The sequence below is a fragment of the Ochotona princeps genome, chromosome 3, assembly GCF_030435755.1.
Source record: "Ochotona princeps isolate mOchPri1 chromosome 3, mOchPri1.hap1, whole genome shotgun sequence".
Lineage (NCBI taxonomy): Eukaryota > Metazoa > Chordata > Mammalia > Lagomorpha > Ochotonidae > Ochotona > Ochotona princeps.
The window spans coordinates 101,305,418-101,317,713 of record NC_080834.1 but is presented as its reverse complement, the minus strand read 5'-3'; the positions used below and the strand labels follow the sequence as shown (position 1 = coordinate 101,317,713).

Here is a 12,296-nt window from a genome sequence, read left to right as displayed (position 1 = left end):
GGTAAGCACATGAGCTGCAGGGCTCTGGACCTGGGACACAGGCAGCCATCAGAGGCAGAAGTCTCAGTCCCTGGAGGGCCTTCTGGGACCCCAGCCCAGGCCCCTCCTTCTACCTCCGGGCCAGACAGCTGAGAATCTACCCAAGTGCACGATGCTGTTGAAATAAAGGGAGAGATATTTCTTTCTAATTTTCCCCTTGAAATAAAACCAGACTTAAGAACAACAGAAACACGCAAAATGTGTTTTTAGTGGAACCCAGATGGAGGGCTGGGAGCCCAGCAGGCTGTCTCCACGGAGTGCTCTTGCCTCTGGAATTCTACCCTCCCCCCCCACCTCCTCTACCCCCACCCTCTCAGACACATCCCCTCCCAACCTTGGGCTCTCTGGCTTGGGCGCCACCTCCCTCTGGTCACCACCTAGGCCTTGAGTGTAGAGAGCTAGAGTGCTGGCTCCCTGCACTGTCACCGCACTCCGGACAGAAGGTGGCCGAAGCATCTGTGGGATCTAGGGGGAGGAGATCAGGGGAACCAGGACCAACTCCATCCAAACACCTGGATCTGCCGAAATACAACAAAGAGAGAGGGAATTAAGACATCTGAAAAAAATACTCTAAGGAATTCCACTCACCCACATGGGCCCACTGCTTCTCATTAGAGTTACAGTTCTCCGTATTAACATATGCAAATTCAACCCCGTGGGTGAAGAGGTAGGATACAAAGGCAAGTCCCGACAGGGCCCACCTCCCCCCACCCGTAAGCTGGGGCCAAGGAGTTCCCTGTAGGATGAATTCTGCAAGTTTGATCCTGTAAATAAAGCAGAGGTGGGACCCTCTTTCCCTGAGGGAAAGTCGATGACAGAAGTTTCAAGGGAAACTGATCCTGGACTAGCTACTCTGGTGAAGTGATACTGGTTAGTTTTCAAAAAAGATTCCGTGATGCCCACCCCATGCCAAGGGCTGGAACCCCAAGGAATTTGCACAGAGGGCCTGGCCATGACCACGCAGGTCTAGTGGAGAGGAGGGAGAAAGAAAGCAGAGATCACATCGGAGCAGCTGATGGGAGGTGCCGGCTTGAGTTGTTTGGAATAATCTGGGAAAGAATTGTGGATTTGGGAATTATCAACGGAGACATGGCAGGCAAACCAGCTGGAGGTAAGAGTGAAGAGCTGAGAACTGTAGTGCAGGGATGGAAATGCGTCCACCAAAGGAATGGAGGAAGATGATGAGAAGCCGTGGAGGAGACAGACGCATCTAGGTCAGAAAAATTCAGGGACAGACGACGGAATCCTGTTTGAACACGGGTTTGAGTCCTGGTTGCTCCACTTCTGATTCAGGTCCCCTGGAAAGCAGCAAATGATGGCCTGAATACTTCTGGCTTTCATTGCCCACATGGAAGACCGGGATGGAGTTCCAGGCTCTTGGCTTCAATCTGGCCTGTCCCCAGCTATTGTAGCCATTTGGGGAAATGAACCAGCAGATGGAAGATCTCTCTCTTCCCATCCTTCTCTAACTCTATCATTCAAATAATTAATTATTATTTTTTTAAGCGATAAGTGCAGGGAATGGGGAAGGACTGTATCCAGGAGGGAGATACAGGAAGGTGGGAACAATCAATAGGGTCTGGCCTAACACACTCATGTCCCAGAGGATTTCCTGGGAAACCACTCGTGCCCTGCCAGAGCGGGTTCTATGGAGCCATGGGGCCAAGAAACTACCAAGGAGCTCAGAGGATGAACGAGAAGCAAGGAAGCAGAGCTGCCTGCAAGAATCTGGACAGAGGAAGGCCAGAAGGGGATGTTGGAGCCACAGAGGAGAGAGGATGTACACCGCCCATCTCATAAGAGACACACACAGAACCTTGGGCGAGCAAGTCCCCAGGAGAGTAGATGGTGTTTGTCCTCCTTCCCCTCCGTCCCTTGCAGAAGAGTCGAAGACTACCTTGCATGAAGAAACTGTTGGAGAGTGGAGCCCATGTGGTTAGTCAGTGGATGCTTACTGAATGACTACTATGTGTCAGGTCAGTGCCTTCTTTTGTCCTATCCCACCTTCGAGAATATGACAATGGCTGTGGGGTGTTCATGGCACTCAATTCCTTTTGCAGAGGTTGGGAGCCTGGGGGACCCAGGCAGGGGCCGGCAGGTGTGACGCTCCTTTGCGCCCCCTTCAGGGTTGCTGTGTTCTGACCTGGTATCCCTGAAGGGAAGATATATTCCTGTGCAGAATTGAGGTGGGGTGAGAGGGATGTATCTCATGCTGCCCCTCAGGGGTGGTTTGGGACATCTTTAGAGATGACACTTAAAAGAACAAAAAGCTTCCCCGTGAGAGCGACTGGAGGAATGGAGGCGGAATGTCAAACAGCTGCAGACAGTCAAGGGAAGCTTTTGTTTTAGTGAAGGGCACAAATGTCATCAGGTTCCCCCAATCATTCAGAGCTTGTTTCTCTTTTACTTCCTGTCTCATTGAGGTCATTCCTGCCTACAACTCCTCCTCCTAGCTACCCTCTTCTCTGTTTAAGTTGTATATCTACTTATATATTTGAAAGGCAGAGTAACAGAGAAAGGGACAAAAAGAAAGAGATCCATCTGTTGGTTCACTCCCTGAGGGTGTGCAGCAGCTGGGGCTGGGACAGGGCCTCCATCTGGGTCTTCCTCCTGGAGGTAGCAGCCCAAAAGCCCTTGGGCCATTTGCTGCGGCTTCCCAGGTTCATTAGCAGGGAGTTGAGCCAGAAGTGCAGCAAGTGGGGTTAGGTGGGGGACAGGTGTAAAGCAGATATGAAACAGTAGGGGTGGGGCGTTGGACATTTGGACTTTAATCACTGTGCCACAACACCTGCCCCTAGGTCCAGTCTTCTGTTTTCCCTCTTTGTCCCCCTGCCCCGTTTGGTGTTCATTCCTGTGGGTTTGATAGAGCTGAGTGGTAGCCAGAGGAAGTGCATGAGGGACAGGTGTTGTATCTGGCTGCCTGGCACAGAGTGGGCACACAACATGGATTTATTGCAGGAAGGGAAGAAGGGAGGGAAGGAGGAAGGAAGGAAGGGAAGTGTTACCAGAAAATCCCGGTGGGTTCTTTCCTCAGCTTAATATAGAAATAAAAAACTGGGAACCAGTTGCAGACAGAAAAGTTTATTTGTGAAGAGACCAGATGAGTGGGGAAAGAAGAGGGAAGGGGAAAGCACCCTCAAGAGAGAGCAGGGAGGTGAGGTGCCTCTTGAAAGGAGACAGGGAGAGATATCAAAGGTTTGAGGAAAGGTCTTGGGCTTTTAAGCCTTCCCTGGCCTCTCCTTGTCAGATGGGAACCTTCAGGTAAGATGTTCCCCATTGGTGGTTTTTTTTTTCTTTTTTTTTATTATATTTTTGACAATCTTTACATAGTTAATTAGGGTAAAAAGGTACAAGGGCTATAGGAAAGTGGTTTCTTTTTTTTTTTTTAGATTTATTTATTTTTATTACAAAGTCAGATATAAAGAAAGGAGGAGAGACAAAGAGGAAGATCTTCCATCCGATGATTCACTCCCCAAGTGAGTGCAATGGCCGGTTTTGTGCCAATACGAAGCTGGGAACCAGGAACCTCCTCCAGGTTTCCCACGTGGGTGCAGGGTCCCAAGGCTTTGGGCCGTCCTCGACTGCTTTCCCAGGCCACAGGCAGGGAGCTGGATGGGAAGTGGAGCTGCCGGGATTAGAACCGGAGCCCATATGGGATCCCGGGGTGTTCAAGGCGAGGACTTTAGCCGCTAGGCCACGCAGACAGGCCCGAAAATGGTTTCTTAACCAGTTAGGAAATGGGTGGGCAATGCTTGTGCCTCCCCCTTGAAGGTGTGGCCAAGATTTCAGTAGGCCTGGGTGGTTGAAGGAAGGAAGGAAGGGAGGGAGGGAGGAGAGAAAGAGAGAGAGAAAGAAAGACGGGCATGTGAGGAATCAGATGGGATAGCAGGCAGGCAGGGTCTCTGGTCCCTGGTGAAGTTACCTTTTAAAATATAAAATCATGCTTCTCCCCATTCCTTACCCTTCCAAGAGCACGTTCTCCCCTTGAAGGAAAACCAAAGGACAGACCAACATATCAACTCCCCTTTCTTAGCCACCAGTCCCACCCTTTTGATATCCTTTGGACAAGGGCTACATTGCTGCCTATTATAAATGAGTTCCCCCCTCTCTTTTTAACTCTTTGAGTGACTCCCTGAAATAATACATGAAAAACACCACTCCCACCATTTCCTCGCATCTTTCCTCTCTTGGAGACCCCTCCTGTCACTATGGCAGGAGCCCTCTTCCTCCTTTTCCTGAATAAATCTTGCTTTGCAAACTAGAGTTGTCCCCATGAAAATTCTTCTTTCATGTGAGACAAGAAACGAGGTTGCTGCTGTGTTTCATGTCCAATTCCCTGCAAGAGGAGGAAGAGAGCGAGAATAAAAGAAGGCAGAAATTGAGGAAGCGTGGGGAAGGCAGTTTTTCTCTCCCTTCAAGGACTGCGCAGCAAGACCTTCACCCCAGGAGGCGGGGAGAGGCAGCCACAGGGCAGCTTGCCAGTGCCCAGCAGGGGCAGGAAGGCTGCAGCCCCGTGTGACCTTCACCTTCCACTTAGAGCCATGTCACTTGGACCCAGCACAGATGTGTGTTTGGAGCCTTGATCCATATGTATGGAGGAGCAGGGCAGGGAGTGGATGGAAGTGTCCAGGCTGGTGGAGGGAGCCCGGGTATTAGCATTCAGTTGGCGAAGTCCATGGGCAGGAGTTTACGCTCCTAACTGCTGGTAAACCGTTTCTCCTGACAGGACTTGGAATCCATCACTCAGGCTTCTCCTGGGGCAGCTGACACATGGCAGTGACGCGTCTCCCGAAGTCAGGGTCTGCTGAGTCCAGTGGCGATGGGAGGGCCAGTGGGAGCCGCTGCTATAGCCTCCAGTTCTCCTCCGAGGGCAGCCGTGATTGGCTGGTGACCCAACAGAGGGAGACCCCGCTAAAAGAACCTACAAGTGCATTGCTACCCCCACTGCAGGCCACGGCCCTAGCCCAGGAGCGGGGGAGGGGAATCCTCTTTGTTCCCTGTCTGCTTCTGGGTAGAATCCTACTTATTCATCCAGCGAGGGGAGCTGGCATTCTCTTCATAGAAAGCTCCTCCGAGTGGCATGTGGCCTAGGCCTTTTATTAAAAGATAAAGAGAGAGAAAATGGAGTTATTATAAGTGCCTAATTGCAGCTGATTGGCTAGGGCCAACTCTTTGAAAGTGCGGGGCTGGAGGTGGGGCAGGCACCTCCATGTGAACTGCTGGGGAGCCACCTGTGGCAGAGGTGCCCTGGGGAGCAGCTCCCCAAGCACCTGAGCGAGGGAGTGAGCAAGCATGGGCACAGAAACCTCTCTGGGAGCTATCAGACTGCACCCGCAGCCCTGGCGCCAGCTCCAGGAATCAGGTGACCTTAAGCAAGGCCCTACCCTCTTGGAGGCTCGGCTGCTTCTGTGGTTTTTTTTTTTTTTTCCCCAGGAAATAGGGGCTCATATTCCTACCCTGCTTAGTTCCCAAGGTTGTTTTGAAAACCAGATAATGATAAAGACTGTGTCTTTCCTTCACTCACTCAGCAATACTAGGGTAGGTCACATGTGAGTCATGGTGCTTAGGGAATGGGATGCAACAAGCGGGAAGATTTGAATTCTGTCTTCAAGGAGTCCGTGGTCCTGGGGTGGAGTAAGACGCAAAGAGAGACAGCTGAGACTAATAGCCCGATGTGGGATGGGAGCTCTGGAACTCTCCGAGCCTTAGAGAGCCCGAGGGAGATGCAGACACCATTTACCTAGAACAGGACAGGGGTGACTTGTAAAAAAAAAAAAAAGTGAGCAGCGAGACTGGTGACCTGTCCAATCATTTTCCAAAGTGGATGTGACTATGCTGTGTGTGACCTGGAGTGCCCTTCAGGGCTGAGTGAATCAGCATCGTTGTGTATGTGTGTATTTAAAGATGTGACAGGCAGATTTACAGAGAGTAAGAAGAGAGAAAGGTCTTCTGTCTGCTAGTTTACTCCCCAATTGGTCGCAACAGCCAAAACTGAGCTGAAAAACCAAGAGCCTCTTCTGGGTCTCTCAAGCAGGATCCCAACGACTTAGACCAACCCCCACTACTTTCCAGGCCATGAATAGGGAGATGGATGAAAAATGGAGCAGTCAGGACATGAATTGGCATCTATATAGGATGCCAGTGTTGTCAGGTGGAGGATTAGCCTATTTAGCCATGGCACTGCTGGTGGGGTGGGAGGTGGGTGTGCCTCCTTCACCTCAGCTCTGTGGTGTTTTATGACCACACTTTCTATAAAAGAAAGAAGGGGTTGAGTCAGGGGCGCTCTGGCCCGGTGGAGGACCAGCATCTCAACCAGCTCTTGCACGCCCTTCACTCTACCCTGTCTGTTGTGGAGGGGAGTCTGTTCCTCAGATAGAACATCCCTGAAAGTGGGAGATCCAGGGAGGTGATGATCCAGGCTGATGGGAGAAGAAATGAAGACAGGAACACTGGCCAGTTTCAGGCTGGCAACCCATATGCCCACAGGCAGGAGCCTGATCCAGCGTCCACAAATCGCCTCAGCCCTTCCCAGGAAAAAAAAAGTGCCAAGGTAAAATAAGACACCTAACATATTTTGAAAACAGTCCTAACCCAATACCATTGACATATTCCATGACTTTTCTTTTTGGACTCCTTTAATATTAAGTAAGGCTATTTCTTAAGAGGATTTAGTGATTTATTTGAAAAGCAGAGCGAGAAAGAAAGTAGAGAAGGGAGAGAGATGTGTTCCACTTGTTGGTTCATTCCCCAAATGGCTACAAATGCAAGTTTTGAGCCAAGCTGAAGCCCAGAGCCAGCAACCCCTTCTGGCTCTCCTGTGTGGGTAGCTGGCATCCAGGGACTTGGTTCATCTTTCACTTCCTTCGTAAGTGGTTTAGCAAGCAGCGGGATTGAAAGCTAAGCAGCCAGGACTCAAATGGGGGGAGTTAGGGGGTAAGCACTCTGATGTGGGATGCTGGCGTTGCAAAAGGTGGCTTCACTTGCTGTGACACCACAGAAGCCCCAGGTGAGGTTATTTTTAATGATGCCCACCTGTCTCAGCTATAGAGAACTTCAATTAGAAATTTAAAGGAGTGAGCTTGTGCTCTTGGGAGCATGTACCATGGGGTCAAAAATGAGCAAGAGAAATTCCTCTTTCTGCCCAGAAAAGGATGGTGGAGGCCCCATAGACAGTCAACCCACCTGACTTGTACTGATTGCTCCTTCCAGCATTTCAGATCAAAACTTGAGATCATTGTGGTGTGTCTTCATGTTACAGTTCTATGGAAAAGACATTTCACATACCAGACCTAGAAGATCTCCACCCACCCACCCACCCACCCACCACACAGACACACCCCAACCGAGGCAGAAGTCCCAGGAAAAACGGGCTGAGACTTCTGGGTCTTTGGCTACTGGGTGCTACCCATTACTCTGTCTGCTAACATGGCCAGGGGCACCCATGCCAGCCAGCCCAGCCAGCTGCTCAGGCAAGAGACCACCTCTTGTTCCCGGAGAAACTAGGAGATAAAAAAAAGTTCAGCCCTCACTTTTCCAGGCCTCTGATAAATTCAGATTCAAGCCACAGAGACCTAGGAATCGATAGTTTGAATCATTTCAAACTCCAGCCCCACTCTGGCTAACATTACAATGCGTGAAGAAGCTCAGCGGAGCTTAAAGGCCGCAACCTCATTATCATTTCATTAGACTCACATTTCAGCAAGCTGGGAAGAAGCGTTCTCACGCAGCACCCCTCCCACCGCTCCCCTGTCCTCCCTCTGCCCTGCGGGATGACGGGAGGATAGCGATGGTTTACAACAGCTGTCAGCCACCAGAGCCACCAGCCCACTCCCAGTATGCACTCCGCCCTGGGGAGGAAGCCCGGCGGCCCGGCGGCGTGCAAGTCGCTGGAGACCTGGGCGCAAATCAGTGCAAATACCTCCCGAATGGAGCTTTGCCGTCCTGGGAAGTTGAGTGAAAACAAGCCCGCTGTCAGTTTGGCTTCTCACAGCTGGAGGGGTCAAGTCATCAACACAATCTAAACCCAGGCCAGGAGAACCTTGTCCTGCCTGGGCCTCAGACGCCCTCTGGGAAGCCAAGGGTTTGAAAATGTCTTCAACTTTTCCAGTTTGTTTATTTTCCAATGTTTAATGATATTGTCCATGCAAGGAGCAGAACCTCAGCTCCTGCTAGCAATTAAAGAGGTTTTCTAATTTAGGAGAGAATGTGATTTTTTTTTTTTGTTTAAGTGAGGCAGGGAACTTGTACAGGAAATCAAACAAATATCTGCAGTGAGGATAGGCAGGCAGTAAACCCTGTGCCGCCAGGACCCTGACTGCGTGGTGGCACGCGGGGAGGGGGTTGTTCAGAGAAGGCTGGCAAATGTGCAGGGGAGCTCAGCACACTGCTGCCACCATTGCTGACCAGTGTTGCTGGGACCCAAGTGTGGCCACCCTCACCAGCCGGGGTCAGCTCTTGTCTGCCACAAGTTCACTCTGTGATTTGGGGGATGTCCCATGTGGGCTATAAATAGGACAGTGAGCTTGGATGACATCGTATTACCTCAAGCTCCCTCTCCCAAAGCAGGTATTGTGATGCAATGAATTATGCTGCTGCTATGATTCCTGTTATCCCATATGGATGTTGGTTCAAGTCCCAGCTATTCTACTTTCTATCCAGCTCACAACTAAAGTTTGTAGGAAACCAATGGAGGATGGAGCAGGTGCTTGGGCCCCAGAACCTACATGGGAGACCTGGAAGAGCCACCTGGCTCTTGGCTTTGGATGGACCCAGTTTCAATCATTGTGGCCATTTGGGGTGTGAACAAATAGATGGAAGATCTCTCTAGCTCTGTCTCTCCTCCCACTCCCATAACTGTGTCTTTCAGATTCAATAAACACGTTTTGAAAACAGAAAGCTTCCTTTCCCCATTCCGTCCCACTCTTTGATGCTATCCTGCCCGCCCTTCATTCCCTGGTGGCCTGGTTGTTGAACTACTTGTGAGAATGCTGCTGCCCAGGCCCAGATGTCTCTTGAGACTCCCACAAGTCAGTGCTACAGGGCTAGTGCCCTGGCTGCACTGGGGCCTGCATGTGCCCTTAAATGTCCTCCCTTGGCTGTCGTGGGTTGGGCTCCTGGCAGTCTCACAGGGTAGTGGGGCAGGACTGTGCAGTGAGGGGTATATCTCTCTGCTCCTGTCTGCCTCTGGCTGCTGGTAACCTGTGCTCCCGACTCCTCCCAACACAGCGGCCACATCTGAGTCCCAGTGCCAGGAAACAGTCGGGGCTGATGTGGAAACCCCTGTTCCGTGTCCTCGCATTGATAGTTCCCAACTGTGGCTGTGAATTAGTAGCACCTAGCGAGCATTTAAAACTTTTATTGTCAGGACCACATCCCAGACCCAGAAACCAGAGTCTCTGGGTACCAATCAATGTGAAATCTCCCTGGCCCATTGCAGTGGGCGGTCAAGGTCAAGGAACACTTCCTTAGAGGGAGGAAATTGGGGTTGGCAGAAGGAAGGGCAAGACCCAAATTGGGAGCTCTTTCCCTGTGACAGAAGGAAACTGACTCCAGCCAAGCCTGGTTACGCCCTGGACATGACCGAGAGAACCCCAGGATTCCCTTCTGTCAAACCTGCCAGTGACTCGTGCTTCTGGTGTCAGTATCTCTTTCAGCTGAGTCAATGTGTTGGGAAGACAAGCACACAAGCACACAAGCACAGGAGGATGTGCTTCCGACTGTCCAATTCAGGTCTAGTGGCATCCAAGACCTTGTCAGTGGTGGAGGCACAGACAGAATCCTACCACTGGCAGGACATCAAGAGAGCAACTGATTCAACCCTGGGTAAATTTCCAAACTACCTGGGCTAGAACAGGTATGACTAGGAACAGGACTATGTGAGTTCACCTAACCATCTCTTCATCCATTTATCCGTCGCTCCAATCACCTATCCAATCATCTACCCACCCATCCATCTCTCTATCCATCTCTCCCTCCTTCCACCCATCCAACCGCGTGTCCATTTGTGTGCTTGCATCCCAGCCAGTCAAAGACCTTTGAATATGGTCAAAGACTATATTCAGCCTGGTGGTTTCCAGGCTTTGCTTTAGTTGAGGAATTCTGGGTTTAAGGGAAACCATATGGAAGTATGAATGCACCCAAGGGGACCTGACATAGCAAAGTAAGATAGGAGGCTCTGGGTGTGGTCCACTCGCCTCCTTCCCTTAAGGAAACTTCATTAGATTCTCCTATTGCAGGCAAAAACTGAGTCTGGAAGCCTCCTGTGTCACAAATGAGGATAACTGAGCCATGGAGCAAGGCGTTGATGCCATGCCCAGCATCCCATGAATTTCATGGGATGAATTTTACTGGCTGAGGACAGGAGGCTGCAGAGCTGAGACACAGTCCTCACTGTGGGGAACAGCTCACAGCACTAATACCTCCATCTTGGGTGCCAGATCAGACATTTGGGTTAATCAGGGGCCTGCCTGTCTCAATGTTGTTTTCTTGGGAGGGAGTGGAGACTGCAGCCGGTGCCTTCTCCCAACTCCTCAGGTCTAATCTCTGTTTGGGATGCACAGGGGTGCCACGCTGCCGGCATCTAGTCTGCTGTGTGGGGCGTTTACCTGATTAGTAACAATTTTGAGCATCACCCTTTGATCCTAGCATCCATGTTTCTAAAGCATGACTCAGAACCAGACAGTGACAGAATGTATCAGTGACGAGCAGCCCCATCCCTGCCCCTCCTCCCTGCTCTGCCAGCAGGCCAGCCTGAGAGCATCCGGAAATGGGGGGACAGACCATGAGATTTCTCTAGGCATGGTCCTCTTTTTCTTGTGGACAAAGCATCTTGGACACTGGGTGGCCGGGCTGCCTTGTGAGCTGGCCTGAAAGTGACCATGCAGAGAGCCTTGGGAGGACTTGGAAGCCAGGCAGGCCAGATTCAATCCTAAGTCTGGCCATTGACTATAGGAAAGGCAGGTATCATGTGATCTATGGGCATTGTGAGCCAGCTGGCTCACATGATGTGTAAGGCCTTTCCTGGGGTGTGCCAACCTGTCTCCATGAGAAAATATTGTAGAAGGGCTCTACAGACTCTTCAGTGCACCCTATGGAGTAACTGAGGCCTCCTGCTGGCCTCCCTTGCATGTTCTCCCTGCATGTCCTCCTCTCCTGCTGCCTGGTCCCACTCCCTTGGCATTCTGCAGGCGGCTGCTCCGTGTGCATAGTGAGTGCAAAACAGTTCACCTGCACAGCAGCTTCCCTCCCAGCCTCTGGCTCCCAGGAAACTGTTCCTCACCCCTGGAAAAGATGGAGAGACATATGTGAGCATGTCATCCCTAACCCAGCGCCTGCAATGTGATCAGTGAGTCATGTACACATGTCCACTTCCTCCCTCCATCAGTTCTTTCTTCCATTAAGTGTGTAGATGTCATCCCGTGTATTCTCCCATTCAGTTCTTTGGCTGAGCAGCTGTGATTGGTGCACTCCAAACATGAGATGTGTCCAAGCTTTTCTTGCTGTGCAGGTGTTCTGTGGAGCTGTGCTCACAGTCCATACAAGCACGCACACACATATGGGCATGTGGTTTTGCAGCGTTTGTGCTGCAAACATCCAAAGCTGTAACCCAGACAATTGCTGGTGTAGAGACATGTGCTCCAGGTGTCAGGAGGCATCCCAAGGGAAAGCCCACTTGCCAATGATGGACTCAAGAGTGTTTGCTTCCCAGAAGGTCACTTTGGTCATGGGACTTGGAAGGATGGCTTGAGATCCAGCAGAAACAGAGAGAGGGGGTAGGGGAGTGACTTTCCAGGCCAAGGGATGAGTTGCCTGCAGGAAGCACCAGAGTTGGGAAAACACAAGGCAGGCCTGGGCACGTCTTCCAGTCTGGCTGAAGATGCTAAAGGAGGACGAAGTGGGAGGATCCAAGGGGTGGAAAGATTGTTTGGGGCCTTCCTTGGGTGGGGCCTGCAGTGTGGAGCAGAAGCTGGGATGGGAGTTTCTGAGAGGCAGAGGGAGAGCTATAGGAAGATCCATCATGATAGGGTTGAATTAATGGGAGGTACCAAGGTCAGGAAACCACTGGGAGGTGGTAACAGACAGCATTACAGGGGACAGAGCACCACTCCCCCAACCCCTGCTGGAGGATATGTGGCTCAGGATGTCCCCGACAGGAGAGCTGGCCTCTTCTCGCATGGCCACCATGATTCCAACCTCCAGGATGACTGTACAAATAACCTCAGCTCCTAAGCCAAGAATGGGTCACAAATGAGCTCACT

At 51.1% G+C, this 12,296-nt stretch overlaps 1 long non-coding RNA gene across 1 annotated transcript; it reads right to left on the bottom strand.

The window, feature by feature from the left end:
* Window positions 1–5,027: 5,027 nt before the first annotated feature.
* LOC131479832 (uncharacterized) lies at window positions 5,028–7,859 on the bottom strand. The gene is made up of 3 exons (XR_009245126.1): window positions 7,732–7,859; window positions 7,222–7,299; window positions 5,028–5,132 (listed from the first exon to the last, which is right to left on the bottom strand). It is a non-coding gene; the product is annotated as an uncharacterized LOC131479832 (long non-coding RNA).
* Between the last annotated feature and the right edge of the window lie 4,437 nt (window positions 7,860–12,296).